We start from the raw sequence: 20,000 nt of genomic DNA, 5'->3' as shown, positions 1-20,000 counted from the left end.
CTTTGCCGGGAAACATCGATTATTCCGATCTAGAAAGAGACAGAGACAGTCGATCCGCGTTATGTTAAATATTTCAAGGTTCCCGATTCCACAAAATTATAAAAAGTATACGGCTGTGTAGCGGGGATCAAAACGAGTAATTTCATGTATAAAGTTTAATTAATCTCCCAATAGTTTGCCGGGAAACATCGATTATTCCGATCTAGAAAGAGACAGAGATAGTCGATCCGCGTTATGTTAAATATTGCAAGGTTCCCGATTCCACAAAATTATAAAAAGTATACGGCTGTGTAGCGGGGATCAAAACGAGTAATTTCATGTATAAAGTTTAATTAAACTCCCAATAGTTTGCCGGGAAACATCGATTCTTCCGATCTAGAAAGAGACAGAGACAGACGATCCGCGTTATGTTAAATATTTCAAGGTTCCCGATTCCACAAAATTATAAAAAGTATACGGCTGTGTAGCGGGGATCAAAACGAGTAATTTCATGTATAAAGTTTAATTAATCTCTCAATAGTTTGCCGGGAAACATCGATTATTCCGATCTAGAAAGAGACAGAGACAGACGATCCGCGTTATGTTAAATATTTCAAGGTTCCCGATTCCACAAAATTATAAAAAGTATACGGCTGTGTAGCGGGGATCAAAACGAGTAATTTCATGTATAAAGTTTAATTAAACTCCCAATAGTTTGCCGGGAAACATCGATTCTTCCGATCTAGAAAGAGACAGAGACAGACGATCCGCGTTATGTTAAATATTTCAAGGTTCCCGATTCCACAAAATTATAAAAAGTATACGGCTGTGTAGCGGGGATCAAAACGAGTAATTTCATGTATATTGTTTAATTAATCTCCCAATAGTTTGCCGGGAAACAACGATTATTCCGATCTAGAAAGAGACAGAGACAGACGATCCGCGTTATGTTAAATATTTCAAGGTTCCCGATTCCACAAAATTATAAAAAGTATACGGCTGTGTAGCGGGGATCAAAACGAGTAATTTCATGTATAAAGTTTAATTAATCTCCCAATAGTTTGCCGGGAAACATCGATTATTCCGATCTAGAAAGAGACAGAGATAGTCGATCCGCGTTATGTTAAATATTGCAAGGTTCCCGATTCCACAAAATTATAAAAAGTATACGGCTGTGTAGCGGGGATCAAAACGAGTAATTTCATGTATAAAGTTTAATTAAACTCCCAATAGTTTGCCGGGAAACATCGATTCTTCCGATCTAGAAAGAGACAGAGACAGACGATCCGCGTTATGTTAAATATTTCAAGGTTCCCGATTCCACAAAATTATAAAAAGTATACGGCTGTGTAGCGGGGATCAAAACGAGTAATTTCATGTATAAAGTTTAATTAAACTCCCAATAGTTTGCCGGGAAACATCGATTCTTCCGATCTAGAAAGAGACAGAGACAGACGATCCGCGTTATGTTAAATATTTCAAGGTTCCCGATTCCACAAAATTATAAAAAGTATACGGCTGTGTAGCGGGGATCAAAACGAGTAATTTCATGTATAAAGTTTAATTAAACTCCCAATAGTTTGCCGGGAAACATCGATTCTTCCGATCTAGAAAGAGACAGAGACAGACGATCCGCGTTATGTTAAATATTTCAAGGTTCCCGATTCCACAAAATTATAAAAAGTATACGGCTGTGTAGCGGGGATCAAAACGAGTAATTTCATGTATAAAGTTTAATTAATCTCCCAATAGTTTGCCGGGAAACATCGATTCTCCCGATCTAGAAAGAGACAGAGACAGACGATCCGCGTTATGTTAAATATTTCAAGGTTCCCGATTCCACAAAATTATAAAAAGTATACGGCTGTGTAGCGGGGATCAAAACGAGTAATTTCATGTATAAAGTTTAATTAAACTCCCAATAGTTTGCCGGGAAACATCGATTCTTCCGATCTAGAAAGAGACAGAGACAGACGATCCGCGTTATGTTAAATATTTCAAGGTTCCCGATTCCACAAAATTATAAAAAGTATACGGCTGTGTAGCAGGGATCAGAACGCGTAATTTCATGTATAAAGTTTAATTAAACTCCCAATAGTTTGTCGGGAAACATCGATAGTTCGATCGCGCGAGAGAGACAGAGAAACGAACAGTCTTTTTTTCGATTTACGGCTAAAATAAATTTTTCTAATTTTTTTCAATAACATATTCCTGCTAAAATAACTTTTTTACATAGGGATTAAGCATTTAGAACGATACATTGTTTAAAATAAGGGCACTTTACTCTTGACATTTTACGGTTTTTTCAATTTTCTGAAAAATCCTATCATTAGATTTTTTTAAAAATACGATATTCTTGCTTAACTAACGTTTCTACATAGGGATTAAGCATTTAGAACGAAATCTAATGTCAGAAAATGGCACTTTACTCTTGACATTTTTCGGTTTTTTCAATTTTCTGGAAAATCCTATCATTAGATTTTTTTAAAAATACGATATTCTTGCTTAACTAACGTTTTTACATAGGGATTAAGCATTTAGAACGAAATCTAATGTCAGAAAATGGCACTTTACTCTTGACATTTTTCGGTTTTTTCAATTTTCTGGGAAATCCTATCATTAGATTTTTTTAAAAATACGATATTCTTGCTTAACTAACGTTTTTACATAGGGATTAAGCATTTAGAACGAAATCTAATGTAGGAAAATGGTACTTTACTCTTGATCGGTACGTTGGGACTTTGAAAATATTCGGGCGTTCCAATCGCTCGTCTGTTGCATCATAGCGCGTCTCGGCGCAATCGACCGATTCGCTCGATCCATTATTTTCGATTTACGGCTAAAATAAATTTTTCTCATTTTATTCAATAACATATTCCTGCTTAAATAACTTTTTTACATAGGGATTAAGCATTTAGAACGATACATTGTTTAAAATAAGGGCACTTTACTCTTGACATTTTACGGTTTTTTCAATTTTCTGAAAAATCCTATCATTAGATTTTTTTAAAAATACGATATTCTTGCTTAACTAACGTTTCTACATAGGGATTAAGCATTTAGAACGAAATCTAATGTCAGAAAATGGCACTTTACTCTTGACATTTTTCGGTTTTTTCAATTTTCTGGAAAATCCTATCATTAGATTTTTTTAAAAATACGATATTCTTGCTTAACTAACGTTTTTACATAGGGATTAAGCATTTAGAACGAAATCTAATGTAGGAAAATGGTACTTTACTCTTGATCGGTACGTTGGGACTTTGAAAATATTCGGGCGTTCCAATCGCTCGTCTGTTGCATCATAGCGCGTCTCGGCGCAATCGACCGATTCGCTCGATCCATTATTTTCGATTTACGGCTAAAATAAATTTTTCTCATTTTATTCAATAACATATTCCTGCTTAAATAACTTTTTTACATAGGGATTAAGCATTTAGAACGATACATTGTTTAAAATAAGGGCACTTTACTCTTGATATTTTACGGTTTTTTCAATTTTCTGAAAAATCCTATCATTAGATTTTTTTTAAAAATACGATATTCTTGCTTAACTAACGTTTCTACATAGGGATTAAGCATTTAGAACGAAATCTAATGTCAGAAAATGGCACTTTACTCTTGACATTTTTCGGTTTTTTCAATTTTCTGGGAAATCCTATCATTAGATTTTTTTAAAAATACGATATTCTTGCTTAACTAACGTTTTTACATAGGGATTAAGCATTTAGAACGAAATCTAATGTAGGAAAATGGTACTTTACTCTTGATCGGTACGTTGGGACTTTGAAAATATTCGGGCGTTCCAATCGCTCGTCTGTTGCATCATAGCGCGTCTCGGCGCAATCGACCGATTCGCTCGATCCATTATTTTCGATTTACGGCTAAAATAAATTTTTCTAATTTTTTTCAATAACATATTCCTGCTTAAATAACTTTTTTACATAGGGATTAAGCATTTAGAACGATACATTGTTTAAAGTAAGGGCACTTTACTCTTGACATTTTACGGTTTTTTCACTTTTCTGAAGAATCCTATCATTAGATTTTTTTAAAAATACGATATTCTTGCTTAACTAACGTTTCTACATAGGGATTAAGCATTTAGAACGAAATCTAATGTCAGAAAATGGCACTTTACTCTTGACATTTTTCGGTTTTTTCAATTTTCTGGAAAATCCTATCATTAGATTTTTTTAAAAATACGATATTCTTGCTTAACTAACGTTTTTACATAGGGATTAAGCATTTAGAACGGAATCTAATGTAGGAAAATGGTACTTTACTCTTGATCGGTACGTTGGGACTTTGAAAATATTCGGGCGTACGCGACGCGCTCGGCGCTTCGAACAGCTCCGGTGTCCCCATTATTTTCGATTTACGGCTAAAATAAATTTTTCTAATTTTTTTCAATAACATATTCCTGCTTAAATAACTTTTTTACATAGGGATTAAGCATTTAGAACGATACATTGTTTAAAGTAAGGGCACTTTACTCTTGACATTTTACGGTTTTTTCAATTTTCTGAAAAATCCTATCATTAGATTTTTTTAAAAATACGATATTCTTGCTTAACTAACGTTTCTACATAGGGATTAAGCATTTAGAACGAAATCTAATGTCAGAAAATGGCACTTTACTCTTGACATTTTTCGGTTTTTTCAATTTTCTGGAAAATCCTATCATTAGATTTTTTTAAAAATACGATATTCTTGCTTAACTAACGTTTTTACATAGGGATTAAGCATTTAGAACGAAATCTAATGTAGGAAAATGGTACTTTACTCTTGATCGGTACGTTGGGACTTTGAAAATATTCGGGCGTTCCAATCGCTCGTCTGTTGCATCATAGCGCGTCTCGGCGCAATCGACCGATTCGCTCGATCCATTATTTTCGATTTACGGCTAAAATAAATTTTTCTAATTTTTTTCAATAACATATTCCTGCTTAAATAACTTTTTTACATAGGGATTAAGCATTTAGAACGATACATTGTTTAAAGTAAGGGCACTTTACTCTTGACATTTTACGGTTTTTTCAATTTTCTGAAAAATCCTATCATTAGATTTTTTTAAAAATACGATATTCTTGCTTAACTAACGTTTCTACATAGGGATTAAGCATTTAGAACGAAATCTAATGTCAGAAAATGGCACTTTACTCTTGACATTTTTCGGTTTTTTCAATTTTCTGGAAAATCCTATCATTAGATTTTTTTAAAAATACGATATTCTTGCTTAACTAACGTTTTTACATAGGGATTAAGCATTTAGAACGAAATCTAATGTAGGAAAATGGTACTTTACTCTTGATCGGTACGTTGGGACTTTGAAAATATTCGGGCGTTCCAATCGCTCGTCTGTTGCATCATAGCGCGTCTCGGCGCAATCGACCGATTCGCTCGATCCTATATTTTCGATTTACGGCTAAAATAAATTTTTCTAATTTTTTTCAATAACATATTCCTGCTTAAATAACTTTTTTACATAGGGATTAAGCATTTAGAACGATACATTGTTTAAAGTAAGGGCACTTTACTCTTGACATTTTACGGTTTTTTCAATTTTCTGAAAAATCCTATCATTAGATTTTTTTAAAAATACGATATTCTTGCTTAACTAACGTTTCTACATAGGGATTAAGCATTTAGAACGAAATCTAATGTCAGAAAATGGCACTTTACTCTTGACATTTTTCGGTTTTTTCAATTTTCTGGAAAATCCTATCATTAGATTTTTTTAAAAATACGATATTCTTGCTTAACTAACGTTTTTACATAGGGATTAAGCATTTAGAACGAAATCTAATGTAGGAAAATGGTACTTTACTCTTGATCGGTACGTTGGGACTTTGAAAATATTCGGGCGTTCCAATCGCTCGTCTGTTGCATCATAGCGCGTCTCGGCGCAATCGACCGATTCGCTCGATCCATTATTTTCGATTTACGGCTAAAATAAATTTTTCTAATTTTTTTCAATAACATATTCGTGCTTAAATAACTTTTTTACATAGGGATTAAGCATTTAGAACGATACATTGTTTAAAGTAAGGGCACTTTACTCTTGACATTTTACGGTTTTTTCAATTTTCTGAAAAATCCTATCATTAGATTTTTTTAAAAATACGATATTCTTGCTTAACTAACGTTTCTACATAGGGATTAAGCATTTAGAACGAAATCTAATGTCAGAAAATGGCACTTTACTCTTGACATTTTTCGGTTTTTTCAATTTTCTGGAAAATCCTATCATTAGATTTTTTTAAAAATACGATATTCTTGCTTAACTAACGTTTTTACATAGGGATTAAGCATTTAGAACGAAATCTAATGTAGGAAAATGGTACTTTACTCTTGATCGGTACGTTGGGACTTTGAAAATATTCGGGCGTTCCAATCGCTCGTCTGTTGCATCATAGCGCGTCTCGGCGCAATCGACCGATTCGCTCGATCCATTATTTTCGATTTACGGCTAAAATAAATTTTTCTAATTTTTTTCAATAACATATTCCTGCTTAAATAACTTTTTTACATAGGGATTAAGCATTTAGAACGATACATTGTTTAAAGTAAGGGCACTTTACTCTTGACATTTTACGGTTTTTTCACTTTTCTGAAGAATCCTATCATTAGATTTTTTTAAAAATACGATATTCTTGCTTAACTAACGTTTCTACATAGGGATTAAGCATTTAGAACGAAATCTAATGTCAGAAAATGGCACTTTACTCTTGACATTTTTCGGTTTTTTCAATTTTCTGGAAAATCCTATCATTAGATTTTTTTAAAAATACGATATTCTTGCTTAACTAACGTTTTTACATAGGGATTAAGCATTTAGAACGGAATCTAATGTAGGAAAATGGTACTTTACTCTTGATCGGTACGTTGGGACTTTGAAAATATTCGGGCGTACGCGACGCGCTCGGCGCTTCGAACAGCTCCGGTGTCCCCATTATTTTCGATTTACGGCTAAAATAAATTTTTCTAATTTTTTTCAATAACATATTCCTGCTTAAATAACTTTTTTACATAGGGATTAAGCATTTAGAACGATACATTGTTTAAAGTAAGGGCACTTTACTCTTGACATTTTACGGTTTTTTCAATTTTCTGAAAAATCCTATCATTAGATTTTTTTAAAAATACGATATTCTTGCTTAACTAACGTTTCTACATAGGGATTAAGCATTTAGAACGAAATCTAATGTCAGAAAATGGCACTTTACTCTTGACATTTTTCGGTTTTTTCAATTTTCTGGAAAATCCTATCATTAGATTTTTTTAAAAATACGATATTCTTGCTTAACTAACGTTTTTACATAGGGATTAAGCATTTAGAACGAAATCTAATGTAGGAAAATGGTACTTTACTCTTGATCGGTACGTTGGGACTTTGAAAATATTCGGGCGTTCCAATCGCTCGTCTGTTGCATCATAGCGCGTCTCGGCGCAATCGACCGATTCGCTCGATCCATTATTTTCGATTTACGGCTAAAATAAATTTTTCTAATTTTTTTCAATAACATATTCCTGCTTAAATAACTTTTTTACATAGGGATTAAGCATTTAGAACGATACATTGTTTAAAGTAAGGGCACTTTACTCTTGACATTTTACGGTTTTTTCAATTTTCTGAAAAATCCTATCATTAGATTTTTTTAAAAATACGATATTCTTGCTTAACTAACGTTTCTACATAGGGATTAAGCATTTAGAACGAAATCTAATGTCAGAAAATGGCACTTTACTCTTGACATTTTTCGGTTTTTTCAATTTTCTGGAAAATCCTATCATTAGATTTTTTTAAAAATACGATATTCTTGCTTAACTAACGTTTTTACATAGGGATTAAGCATTTAGAACGAAATCTAATGTAGGAAAATGGTACTTTACTCTTGATCGGTACGTTGGGACTTTGAAAATATTCGGGCGTTCCAATCGCTCGTCTGTTGCATCATAGCGCGTCTCGGCGCAATCGACCGATTCGCTCGATCCTATATTTTCGATTTACGGCTAAAATAAATTTTTCTAATTTTTTTCAATAACATATTCCTGCTTAAATAACTTTTTTACATAGGGATTAAGCATTTAGAACGATACATTGTTTAAAGTAAGGGCACTTTACTCTTGACATTTTACGGTTTTTTCAATTTTCTGAAAAATCCTATCATTAGATTTTTTTAAAAATACGATATTCTTGCTTAACTAACGTTTCTACATAGGGATTAAGCATTTAGAACGAAATCTAATGTCAGAAAATGGCACTTTACTCTTGACATTTTTCGGTTTTTTCAATTTTCTGGAAAATCCTATCATTAGATTTTTTTAAAAATACGATATTCTTGCTTAACTAACGTTTTTACATAGGGATTAAGCATTTAGAACGAAATCTAATGTAGGAAAATGGTACTTTACTCTTGATCGGTACGTTGGGACTTTGAAAATATTCGGGCGTTCCAATCGCTCGTCTGTTGCATCATAGCGCGTCTCGGCGCAATCGACCGATTCGCTCGATCCATTATTTTCGATTTACGGCTAAAATAAATTTTTCTAATTTTTTTCAATAACATATTCCTGCTTAAATAACTTTTTTACATAGGGATTAAGCATTTAGAACGATACATTGTTTAAAGTAAGGGCACTTTACTCTTGACATTTTACGGTTTTTTCAATTTTCTGAAAAATCCTATCATTAGATTTTTTTAAAAATACGATATTCTTGCTTAACTAACGTTTCTACATAGGGATTAAGCATTTAGAACGAAATCTAATGTCAGAAAATGGCACTTTACTCTTGACATTTTTCGGTTTTTTCAATTTTCTGGAAAATCCTATCATTAGATTTTTTTAAAAATACGATATTCTTGCTTAACTAACGTTTTTACATAGGGATTAAGCATTTAGAACGAAATCTAATGTAGGAAAATGGTACTTTACTCTTGATCGGTACGTTGGGACTTTGAAAATATTCGGGCGTACGCGGCGCGCTCGGCGCTTCGAACAGCTCCGGTGTCCCCATTATTTTCGATTTACGGCTAAAATAAATTTTTCTAATTTTTTTCAATAACATATTCCTGCTAAAATAACTTTTTTACATAGGGATTAAGCATTTAGAACGATACATTGTTTAAAATAAGGGCACTTTACTCTTGACATTTTACGGTTTTTTCAATTTTCTGAAAAATCCTATCATTAGATTTTTTTAAAAATACGATATTCTTGCTTAACTAACGTTTCTACATAGGGATTAAGCATTTAGAACGAAATCTAATGTCAGAAAATGGCACTTTACTCTTGACATTTTTCGGTTTTTTCAATTTTCTGGAAAATCCTATCATTAGATTTTTTTAAAAATACGATATTCTTGCTTAACTAACGTTTTTACATAGGGATTAAGCATTTAGAACGAAATCTAATGTAGGAAAATGGTACTTTACTCTTGATCGGTACGATGGGACTTTGAAAATATTCGGGCGTTCCAATCGCTCGTCTGTTGCATCATAGCGCGTCTCGGCGCAATCGACCGATTCGCTCGATCCATTATTTTCGATTTACGGCTAAAATAAATTTTTCTAATTTTTTTCAATAACATATTCCTGCTTAAATAACTTTTTTACATAGGGATTAAGCATTTAGAACGATACATTGTTTAAAGTAAGGGCACTTTACTCTTGACATTTTACGGTTTTTTCAATTTTCTGAAAAATCCTATCATTAGATTTTTTTAAAAATACGATATTCTTGCTTAACTAACGTTTCTACATAGGGATTAAGCATTTAGAACGAAATCTAATGTCAGAAAATGGCACTTTACTCTTGACATTTTTCGGTTTTTTCAATTTTCTGGAAAATCCTATCATTAGATTTTTTTAAAAATACGATATTCTTGCTTAACTAACGTTTTTACATAGGGATTAAGCATTTAGAACGGAATCTAATGTAGGAAAATGGTACTTTACTCTTGATCGGTACGTTGGGACTTTGAAAATATTCGGGCGTACGCGACGCGCTCGGCGCTTCGAACAGCTCCGGTGTCCCCATTATTTTCGATTTACGGCTAAAATAAATTTTTCTAATTTTTTTCAATAACATATTCCTGCTAAAATAACTTTTTTACATAGGGATTAAGCATTTAGAACGATACATTGTTTAAAATAAGGGCACTTTACTCTTGACATTTTACGGTTTTTTCAATTTTCTGAAAAATCCTATCATTAGATTTTTTTAAAAATACGATATTCTTGCTTAACTAACGTTTCTACATAGGGATTAAGCATTTAGAACGAAATCTAATGTCAGAAAATGGCACTTTACTCTTGACATTTTTCGGTTTTTTCAATTTTCTGGAAAATCCTATCATTAGATTTTTTTAAAAATACGATATTCTTGCTTAACTAACGTTTTTACATAGGGATTAAGCATTTAGAACGAAATCTAATGTAGGAAAATGGTACTTTACTCTTGATCGGTACGTTGGGACTTTGAAAATATTCGGGCGTTCCAATCGCTCGTCTGTTGCATCATAGCGCGTCTCGGCGCAATCGACCGATTCGCTCGATCCATTATTTTCGATTTACGGCTAAAATAAATTTTTCTAATTTTTTTCAATAACATATTCCTGCTTAAATAACTTTTTTACATAGGGATTAAGCATTTAGAACGATACATTGTTTAAAGTAAGGGCACTTTACTCTTGACATTTTACGGTTTTTTCAATTTTCTGAAAAATCCTATCATTAGATTTTTTTAAAAATACGATATTCTTGCTTAACTAACGTTTCTACATAGGGATTAAGCATTTAGAACGAAATCTAATGTCAGAAAATGGCACTTTACTCTTGACATTTTTCGGTTTTTTCAATTTTCTGGAAAATCCTATCATTAGATTTTTTTAAAAATACGATATTCTTGCTTAACTAACGTTTTTACATAGGGATTAAGCATTTAGAACGAAATCTAATGTAGGAAAATGGTACTTTACTCTTGATCGGTACGATGGGACTTTGAAAATATTCGGGCGTTCCAATCGCTCGTCTGTTGCATCATAGCGCGTCTCGGCGCAATCGACCGATTCGCTCGATCCATTATTTTCGATTTACGGCTAAAATAAATTTTTCTAATTTTTTTCAATAACATATTCCTGCTTAAATAACTTTTTTACATAGGGATTAAGCATTTAGAACGATACATTGTTTAAAGTAAGGGCACTTTACTCTTGACATTTTACGGTTTTTTCAATTTTCTGAAAAATCCTATCATTAGATTTTTTTAAAAATACGATATTCTTGCTTAACTAACGTTTCTACATAGGGATTAAGCATTTAGAACGAAATCTAATGTCAGAAAATGGCACTTTACTCTTGACATTTTTCGGTTTTTTCAATTTTCTGGAAAATCCTATCATTAGATTTTTTTAAAAATACGATATTCTTGCTTAACTAACGTTTTTACATAGGGATTAAGCATTTAGAACGGAATCTAATGTAGGAAAATGGTACTTTACTCTTGATCGGTACGTTGGGACTTTGAAAATATTCGGGCGTACGCGACGCGCTCGGCGCTTCGAACAGCTCCGGTGTCCCCATTATTTTCGATTTACGGCTAAAATAAATTTTTCTAATTTTTTTCAATAACATATTCCTGCTAAAATAACTTTTTTACATAGGGATTAAGCATTTAGAACGATACATTGTTTAAAATAAGGGCACTTTACTCTTGACATTTTACGGTTTTTTCAATTTTCTGAAAAATCCTATCATTAGATTTTTTTAAAAATACGATATTCTTGCTTAACTAACGTTTCTACATAGGGATTAAGCATTTAGAACGAAATCTAATGTCAGAAAATGGCACTTTACTCTTGACATTTTTCGGTTTTTTCAATTTTCTGGAAAATCCTATCATTAGATTTTTTTAAAAATACGATATTCTTGCTTAACTAACGTTTTTACATAGGGATTAAGCATTTAGAACGAAATCTAATGTAGGAAAATGGTACTTTACTCTTGATCGGTACGTTGGGACTTTGAAAATATTCGGGCGTTCCAATCGCTCGTCTGTTGCATCATAGCGCGTCTCGGCGCAATCGACCGATTCGCTCGATCCATTATTTTCGATTTACGGCTAAAATAAATTTTTCTAATTTTTTTCAATAACATATTCCTGCTTAAATAACTTTTTTACATAGGGATTAAGCATTTAGAACGATACATTGTTTAAAGTAAGGGCACTTTACTCTTGACATTTTACGGTTTTTTCAATTTTCTGAAAAATCCTATCATTAGATTTTTTTAAAAATACGATATTCTTGCTTAACTAACGTTTCTACATAGGGATTAAGCATTTAGAACGAAATCTAATGTCAGAAAATGGCACTTTACTCTTGACATTTTTCGGTTTTTTCAATTTTCTGGAAAATCCTATCATTAGATTTTTTTAAAAATACGATATTCTTGCTTAACTAACGTTTTTACATAGGGATTAAGCATTTAGAACGAAATCTAATGTAGGAAAATGGTACTTTACTCTTGATCGGTACGTTGGGACTTTGAAAATATTCGGGCGTTCCAATCGCTCGTCTGTTGCATCATAGCGCGTCTCGGCGCAATCGACCGATTCGCTCGATCCATTATTTTCGATTTACGGCTAAAATAAATTTTTCTAATTTTTTTCAATAACATATTCCTGCTTAAATAACTTTTTTACATAGGGATTAAGCATTTAGAACGATACATTGTTTAAAGTAAGGGCACTTTACTCTTGACATTTTACGGTTTTTTCACTTTTCTGAAGAATCCTATCATTAGATTTTTTTAAAAATACGATATTCTTGCTTAACTAACGTTTCTACATAGGGATTAAGCATTTAGAACGAAATCTAATGTCAGAAAATGGCACTTTACTCTTGACATTTTTCGGTTTTTTCAATTTTCTGGAAAATCCTATCATTAGATTTTTTTAAAAATACGATATTCTTGCTTAACTAACGTTTTTACATAGGGATTAAGCATTTAGAACGGAATCTAATGTAGGAAAATGGTACTTTACTCTTGATCGGTACGTTGGGACTTTGAAAATATTCGGGCGTACGCGACGCGCTCGGCGCTTCGAACAGCTCCGGTGTCCCCATTATTTTCGATTTACGGCTAAAATAAATTTTTCTAATTTTTTTCAATAACATATTCCTGCTTAAATAACTTTTTTACATAGGGATTAAGCATTTAGAACGATACATTGTTTAAAGTAAGGGCACTTTACTCTTGACATTTTACGGTTTTTTCAATTTTCTGAAAAATCCTATCATTAGATTTTTTTAAAAATACGATATTCTTGCTTAACTAACGTTTCTACATAGGGATTAAGCATTTAGAACGAAATCTAATGTCAGAAAATGGCACTTTACTCTTGACATTTTTCGGTTTTTTCAATTTTCTGGAAAATCCTATCATTAGATTTTTTTAAAAATACGATATTCTTGCTTAACTAACGTTTTTACATAGGGATTAAGCATTTAGAACGAAATCTAATGTAGGAAAATGGTACTTTACTCTTGATCGGTACGTTGGGACTTTGAAAATATTCGGGCGTTCCAATCGCTCGTCTGTTGCATCATAGCGCGTCTCGGCGCAATCGACCGATTCGCTCGATCCATTATTTTCGATTTACGGCTAAAATAAATTTTTCTAATTTTTTTCAATAACATATTCCTGCTTAAATAACTTTTTTACATAGGGATTAAGCATTTAGAACGATACATTGTTTAAAGTAAGGGCACTTTACTCTTGACATTTTACGGTTTTTTCAATTTTCTGAAAAATCCTATCATTAGATTTTTTTAAAAATACGATATTCTTGCTTAACTAACGTTTCTACATAGGGATTAAGCATTTAGAACGAAATCTAATGTCAGAAAATGGCACTTTACTCTTGACATTTTTCGGTTTTTTCAATTTTCTGGAAAATCCTATCATTAGATTTTTTTAAAAATACGATATTCTTGCTTAACTAACGTTTTTACATAGGGATTAAGCATTTAGAACGAAATCTAATGTAGGAAAATGGTACTTTACTCTTGATCGGTACGTTGGGACTTTGAAAATATTCGGGCGTTCCAATCGCTCGTCTGTTGCATCATAGCGCGTCTCGGCGCAATCGACCGATTCGCTCGATCCTATATTTTCGATTTACGGCTAAAATAAATTTTTCTAATTTTTTTCAATAACATATTCCTGCTTAAATAACTTTTTTACATAGGGATTAAGCATTTAGAACGATACATTGTTTAAAGTAAGGGCACTTTACTCTTGACATTTTACGGTTTTTTCAATTTTCTGAAAAATCCTATCATTAGATTTTTTTAAAAATACGATATTCTTGCTTAACTAACGTTTCTACATAGGGATTAAGCATTTAGAACGAAATCTAATGTCAGAAAATGGCACTTTACTCTTGACATTTTTCGGTTTTTTCAATTTTCTGGAAAATCCTATCATTAGATTTTTTTAAAAATACGATATTCTTGCTTAACTAACGTTTTTACATAGGGATTAAGCATTTAGAACGAAATCTAATGTAGGAAAATGGTACTTTACTCTTGATCGGTACGTTGGGACTTTGAAAATATTCGGGCGTTCCAATCGCTCGTCTGTTGCATCATAGCGCGTCTCGGCGCAATCGACCGATTCGCTCGATCCATTATTTTCGATTTACGGCTAAAATAAATTTTTCTAATTTTTTTCAATAACATATTCCTGCTTAAATAACTTTTTTACATAGGGATTAAGCATTTAGAACGATACATTGTTTAAAGTAAGGGCACTTTACTCTTGACATTTTACGGTTTTTTCAATTTTCTGAAAAATCCTATCATTAGATTTTTTTAAAAATACGATATTCTTGCTTAACTAACGTTTCTACATAGGGATTAAGCATTTAGAACGAAATCTAATGTCAGAAAATGGCACTTTACTCTTGACATTTTTCGGTTTTTTCAATTTTCTGGAAAATCCTATCATTAGATTTTTTTAAAAATACGATATTCTTGCTTAACTAACGTTTTTACATAGGGATTAAGCATTTAGAACGAAATCTAATGTAGGAAAATGGTACTTTACTCTTGATCGGTACGTTGGGACTTTGAAAATATTCGGGCGTACGCGGCGCGCTCGGCGCTTCGAACAGCTCCGGTGTCCCCATTATTTTCGATTTACGGCTAAAATAAATTTTTCTAATTTTTTTCAATAACATATTCCTGCTAAAATAACTTTTTTACATAGGGATTAAGCATTTAGAACGATACATTGTTTAAAATAAGGGCACTTTACTCTTGACATTTTACGGTTTTTTCAATTTTCTGAAAAATCCTATCATTAGATTTTTTTAAAAATACGATATTCTTGCTTAACTAACGTTTCTACATAGGGATTAAGCATTTAGAACGAAATCTAATGTCAGAAAATGGCACTTTACTCTTGACATTTTTCGGTTTTTTCAATTTTCTGGAAAATCCTATCATTAGATTTTTTTAAAAATACGATATTCTTGCTTAACTAACGTTTTTACATAGGGATTAAGCATTTAGAACGAAATCTAATGTAGGAAAATGGTACTTTACTCTTGATCGGTACGTTGGGACTTAGAAAATATTCAGCCGTACGCGGCGCGTCTCGGCGCTTCGAACAGCTCCGGTGTCCCCATTATTTTCGATTTACGGCTAAAATAAATTTTTCTAATTTTTTTCAATTACATATTCTTGCTTAGATAACTTTTTTACATAGGGATTAAGCATTTAGAACGACATATTGTTTAAAATAATGGTACTTTACTCTTGTGATTTTTCGGTTTTTTTTGATTATTTTGAAAAATAAATTTTTGTAATTTTTTTAAATACGATATTCGTGATCAGTGAACGATTTCACATATGGATTAAGCATTTAGAATCGTGCGGAAGCGTTATTAAAAAAGTTTACTCGATGCGATGGGACTTTGAAAAGTTTGTGAAAATTTTCATATTGGGAAAAAATGTGTAATTTTTTGTCTAGTTTACGGTAATGTAGTTTATTTTAATGTTTACTATAAATTTTTTTTTCGTTCGTTCACGCGCTATGTTACAACAGCACGGCCGGGCGGTCTGTTGCCGCGGCGGTTTACACTCATAAGCGCGCGTGCTATTCGGCCGGCGGCGCCGGCGTCCTTGCCGGCCGTTCGGTATCTATAAGAGATACACGGTCCGTGCGAGGCGGACGGAGCAGAGCGGGTTTTGGGCCAATTCTACGATCTCGGTCGAGAAGCTGTCTCAGAGCTCCTTCGGGGCTTCGGTCCTGACTGTTTCGTGCCGTTTACGTTACGGACTTTTCTCCACACAGCGTGGCCACGGGTCGGTGTCTTTGACCGAATGGCCCATATGTGGCAAGCCCTACGGGGTTGGTTACCCGTATGCACTTTGTATGTATACTCGTACTCACTGAGCAATCGACTCTTCTGTCCGAGCGATGGAAAAATTTTTTAAAATGCATCTGTAAGATTTGGAAGCAAATCGTACCAATTGAAAACTGTGGCTAAAATGAATAGCCCAGTGGAGAGAGAAAACTATCAAAAAACTGATTTTTTAAATCAAGAGGTGTCAGAAATCGAAATGCCTAGCGCGAGCGGAAGAACACGCTTTCTCGCCAGTCCAGCATGTGTCCTGTCCGTTCTTCCTCGGCTTGCCGATTTTGCCCAGATCAGAGGTTTCGTGCTTCCGGCGGTCAGAAGATCAGCGTGAGCGTACGCGCTTCCACGACTATGGCATCACCCATGTACTTTTTCCTTTGAATATATTTGAGTACATAAAAAATATTAAAACATATAGAGAGAACTGTGTCTTGGATCTTAAAAATTTGTCAATAGCGATGATATATTATTACTTAACTTGAAGTATTTGTACGTTTTAGCTGGGACGTACATTTATCTTACAAGATGTTAATAGCGAGACTCTTGAAGATAAAATTATCTTGTGATTTTATGAAGGCAAAGATAGAAACGTACGAAGCTGGCGTACGTAGAAAAATGTGATTTTATGATAGAACAAAAATATAATACGTACGTTTTTGGGCGTACGGTAAAATATCTGTATGGTAGAAAAATGAAAGAAATTGAGCGTTAAAGAAGATATGTTACAAGCGCGGAATGTGGCAAAACTTGTACATATTTGAAAGAGAAAAGTGGTGTGTCGACCTGACATATATATATGAAACAGGCGACGATGGAAAAGGATTTAAATTTTGTCCATTTTATATATACATATTGTATAGTTCCCTGGTTGATCCTGCCAGTAGTCATATGCTTGTCTCAAAGATTAAGCCATGCATGTCTCAGTACATGCCGTATTAAGGTGAAACCGCGAATGGCTCATTAAATCAGTTATGGTTTCTTAGATCGTACTAAAATTTACTTGGATAACTGTGGTAATTCTAGAGCTAATACATGCAAAACAGAGTTCCGACCAGAGATGGTAGGAACGCTTTTATTAGATCAAAACCAATCGGTGGCGGGTGTTTACACTCGTCCATCGTTTGCTTTGGTGACTCTGAATAACTTTGTGCTGATCGCATGGTCTTATAGCACCGGCGACGCATCTTTCAAATGTCTGCCTTATCAACTGTCGATGGTAGGTTCTGCGCCTACCATGGTTGTAACGGGTAACGGGGAATCAGGGTTCGATTCCGGAGAGGGAGCCTGAGAAACGGCTACCACATCCAAGGAAGGCAGCAGGCGCGCAAATTACCCACTCCCGGCACGGGGAGGTAGTGACGAAAAATAACGATACGGGACTCATCCGAGGCCCCGTAATCGGAATGAGTACACTTTAAATCCTTTAACGAGGATCCATTGGAGGGCAAGTCTGGTGCCAGCAGCCGCGGTAATTCCAGCTCCAATAGCGTATATTAAAGTTGTTGCGGTTAAAAAGCTCGTAGTTGAATCTGTGTGTCACAGTGTCGGTTCATCGCTCGCGGTGTTTAACTGGCATTATGTGGTACGTCCTACCGGTGGGCTTTGCTCTTCACGGGGCGGTCCAACTAATATCCCATCGCGGTGCTCTTCACTGAGTGTCGAGGTGGGCCGGTACGTTTACTTTGAACAAATTAGAGTGCTCAAAGCAGGCTACCTTCGCCTGAATACTGTGTGCATGGAATAATGGAATAGGACCTCGGTTCTATTTTGTTGGTTTTCGGAACCCCGAGGTAATGATTAATAGGGACAGATGGGGGCATTCGTATTGCGACGTTAGAGGTGAAATTCTTGGATCGTCGCAAGACGGACAGAAGCGAAAGCATTTGCCAAAAATGTTTTCATTAATCAAGAACGAAAGTTAGAGGTTCGAAGGCGATCAGATACCGCCCTAGTTCTAACCATAAACGATGCCAGCTAGCGATCCGCCGAAGTTCCTACGATGACTCGGCGGGCAGCTTCCGGGAAACCAAAGCTTTTGGGTTCCGGGGGAAGTATGGTTGCAAAGCTGAAACTTAAAGGAATTGACGGAAGGGCACCACCAGGAGTGGAGCCTGCGGCTTAATTTGACTCAACACGGGAAACCTCACCAGGCCCGGACACCGGAAGGATTGACAGATTGATAGCTCTTTCTTGATTCGGTGGGTGGTGGTGCATGGCCGTTCTTAGTTGGTGGAGCGATTTGTCTGGTTAATTCCGATAACGAACGAGACTCTAGCCTGCTAAATAGACGTAATTATGGTATCTCGAAGGCTCTCGGCTTCTGCCGGTGGGGTTTTTACTACCAACGTACAAACAAATCTTCTTAGAGGGACAGGCGGCTTCTAGCCGCACGAGATTGAGCAATAACAGGTCTGTGATGCCCTTAGATGTTCTGGGCCGCACGCGCGCTACACTGAAGGAATCAGCGTGTGTTCCCTGGCCGAAAGGCCCGGGTAACCCGCTGAACCTCCTTCGTGCTAGGGATTGGGGCTTGCAATTATTCCCCATGAACGAGGAATTCCCAGTAAGCGCGAGTCATAAGCTCGCGTTGATTACGTCCCTGCCCTTTGTACACACCGCCCGTCGCTACTACCGATTGAATGATTTAGTGAGGTCTTCGGACTGGTGCGCGGCAATGTTTCGGCATTGCCGATGATGCCGGGAAGATGACCAAACTTGATTATTTAGAGGAAGTAAAAGTCGTAACAAGGTTTCCGTAGGTGAACCTGCGGAAGGATCATTACAATGTTCCAATATATCTCAAAGAGAGAGGAGAGGAGGAGAGAAAATGAATTCGATTAGTTTGTGGATAAGAATTCATATAAAAAAAAAAGATATTGTTGAGCCCGCCAGATCATTCGTGCGTGATTTACACGGCCAGACGTGTGTACTACACGTATTAGGCCTTTGATCTGCGTTGCGTAGGCCACAACAAATCTTTCAAAGAGAGAGAGATATATGTGTTGTTGGGGTTTGTGATTATGAAGGTGCCCCAACGCACAAAAATATATAAAAATGTACAAAGTTGGGATGTGGTGTGGTGGAGAAGAGTTGGGCCCGACCAGATCATTCGTGCGTGATTTACACGGCAGACGTGTGTACTACACGTATTAGGCCTTTGATCTGCGTTGCGTAGGCCATCTTCCTTCCAAGACACACACGTGTTGGGGTTTGTGTGATTTTATGATAGTGCCCCAACACGGAAAAATAAGCGTACGAGAAGAGTTGGGCCCGACCAGATCATTCGTGCGTGATTTATACACGGCCAGACGCGTATTATATTACACGTATTAGGCCTTTGATCTGCGTTGCGTAGGCCATCTTCTCGATAGAGAGAAAGCCAATGTATTCTTTTTTCTTTCTTTACACACACACACACAGTTGTAGTAGGACAGGGAGGGATGCGAGCGTGCTAATCACGCTTCCTCAAGTCTTCGCTGTGGTGTAAAAAAAAAAAGAAAAAAAGGAATCGTTGGGAAAGTCCAAAGGACGAAAATATCGGGCAGTCTGAAGATAACTTAATGCTCGTTTACATTGGTATCAAGAGA

The 20,000-nt window shown here is 35.0% G+C and overlaps 1 non-coding gene across 1 annotated transcript; it reads left to right on the top strand.

Annotated features, from left to right (window-relative positions):
* Nucleotides 1-17,274: 17,274 nt before the first annotated feature.
* Nucleotides 17,275-19,195, top strand: LOC143263135 (small subunit ribosomal RNA). The gene has a single exon (XR_013036690.1). It is a non-coding gene; the product is annotated as a small subunit ribosomal RNA (ribosomal RNA).
* Nucleotides 19,196-20,000: the final 805 nt, after the last annotated feature.

The sequence above is a fragment of the Megalopta genalis genome, unplaced genomic scaffold, assembly GCF_051020955.1.
Source record: "Megalopta genalis isolate 19385.01 unplaced genomic scaffold, iyMegGena1_principal scaffold0341, whole genome shotgun sequence".
Classification (NCBI taxonomy): Eukaryota; Metazoa; Arthropoda; class Insecta; order Hymenoptera; family Halictidae; genus Megalopta; species Megalopta genalis.
The sequence above is the reverse complement of the archived record's forward strand: the minus strand, read 5'-3'. Positions and strand labels throughout refer to the sequence as shown.